This window comes from Condylura cristata, unplaced genomic scaffold (assembly GCF_000260355.1).
Source record: "Condylura cristata isolate star-nosed mole 26May11 unplaced genomic scaffold, ConCri1.0 scaffold00001, whole genome shotgun sequence".
NCBI lineage: Eukaryota > Metazoa > Chordata > Mammalia > Eulipotyphla > Talpidae > Condylura > Condylura cristata.
This window is the reverse complement of record NW_004567102.1, coordinates 3,567,352-3,569,680: the sequence shown is the minus strand read 5'-3', so window position 1 is coordinate 3,569,680 and position 2,329 is coordinate 3,567,352.

Here is a 2,329-nt window from a genome sequence, read left to right as displayed (position 1 = left end):
GAAGTACACTGCTGAGGGGAGCAGCGGGCGGGTCAGGAGAGGTCTGCCGCGCCGTGTGGTCACCTCAGGGGCAGGCAGGAATCGAACTCATGAGGAAGTGGCTTTAGCTTCTCAGTGCTGTGCTTTAACCCGCTGCGCCACCAGGGAGGGCCTGGTGCTTGAATTTTAATGGCAACTCAAGCCACATTCTGTTAAACCAAAAACTGGAAAATACCTGCAGTTTTTGAAAAGGTTTATGGTCATTTTTAATCCATCTCACTTAAATATAAAAAGATGAGTAAAATACAATCTCTGCCCTCAAGAAGATTTCAGGCTATAAACGGGCATTGGGAGGAGGGAATCTCATGGACTCCTAAAAGAAAAAGTGACCTAGGGAATTGATAATATTCAGGTTCAGGGGTTTTGTTTGTTTGTTTGTTTGTTGGCAATGCTATTTCATAGGTACTTCCCTTTTTACCACAGATGATTAATCCTACTTAATACCCAGCTCAAAAATATTTTCTTCTGAGTAGTTCCCCCTGACCCATAGCCTTATAGTTATTTCTCTTTGAGACATTGGCAAAATGCCAGGGCCACTTTGGAGGCTAGGAATTGGCTTACAAAACCTAGGAGACAAAGTGGCTAAAACAAGACTTAAATAAGCACACATAAGATCTTGCCCTTGAGACATTTGAAACTGGGAGAGGGACTGAATATAACTGAAGCCAGAGCACAACTAAAACTCAGTTTCTAGTAGAACAGAGATGATCAGCCTCTCACCTTATCTGCCTAATAAAAGTATGCTGCCTGCCTAGGGGAATAGCATTGACTTCAATTGTTTTTGTTTTGTTTTGTTTTAAGATTTATTTATGCATACAGAACTGGGGTACAGGCCAGAGGTGCAGGGACAGCGAGAGGAATCACCAGAGACAGAGTGGGGAGCAGAACAGGCTGACTGACAAAGTACATTGCTGACGGGACCAGTGGGCAGGTCAGGAGAGGTCTGCTGTGCCATGTGGATCACCTCCGGGGAGGGCATCGAACTCATGTTGATGTGGCTTTAGCTTCTTGGTGCTGTGCTTTAACCCACTGTGCCATCAGGGAGGGCCCCAATTGTTCTTTTTTTATACAACATCCAGCATACAATTTTTTAAAATCACAATCCATTTAAAGAGGCAGGAAAAATGATAACTATAAAAAATGTATACAAGAAAAGCAGTCTCACAGATGGTCCAGTTAATTGGAATTAGCCAAGACTCCAAAGTAACTATAAACATGCTCAAGAACATATAGTAAAAGATGGATAAGCTAATGAAACAGTGGATCATTTAAAAAAGGAATTATAAACAGAAAAAATCAAATAGTCATTCCAGAACTGAAATACAAAGTCTTAGAAAATAAAAACTGATCAGACCAGTTTAACACATTGGATGTAGCCAAAGATAAGATTTTTATCACTCAGAAACAACACATGGAGAGTAGAGGGAGGGAAAACTGAAACAAGAATTGAAAACATACAGCAAAATGGTCTAAATATGTGAATAGATTAAACATTCTAATTAAAATATACAGAGGTCCCTGAATGGATGTTTTGTTTGTTTTTTAAAATTGATTGGTTTATCCATATAGAAACTGGGCATAGGTCAGAGGTGCAGGGGTGAGAGGACACATCTGAGACAGAGTGGGGAGCAGACAGGCGGGTTGATGAAGTACCCTGCTGAGGGGAGCAGCAGGCAAGAAACAGAATTCCCCCTAACCGTGTGGGTCACCTCCCTGACCAGGGATCAGATTCGGCCCTAAAGCTGTCTCTGCTAGCTTCTTAGTTCTGGGCTTTAAAATAGTTGTGCCTGAACAGCATGCTTAGTGAAATACGACAGAAAGAAAAAGAAAAATACCGATGGTTTCATCCATAGCAGGAGCATAAATGACCACGGGGAAATAATAATAATAATGAATAATTATATATACCAGAGATATTTTATGGGCGTGGGGGAAATGTATGGTACTATGGTGATGGCACACAGGTGATTTGGTGATGGGAAGCCCACGGGGTTACAACTGAAATGGGAAAAGGCACAAAATGATGTAAAAATAAACTATTATATTAAAAAAGAATGAACTAACTATATATATGCTATTTATGAAATATGCATTGTAAATACATGTAAATGTATAGAAAGCTAAAGAATGGAAATATATATACTAAGCAAAGGGTAACTGAAAGAAAGCTGGGGTGGCAATATTAATATTAAAGTGGATTTTTAAAAAGATTTATTTATTTATGGCATACAAGAACTGGGGTACAGGCCAGAGGTTCAGGGGGTCAGAGGATTCACCAGAGACAGAGTGG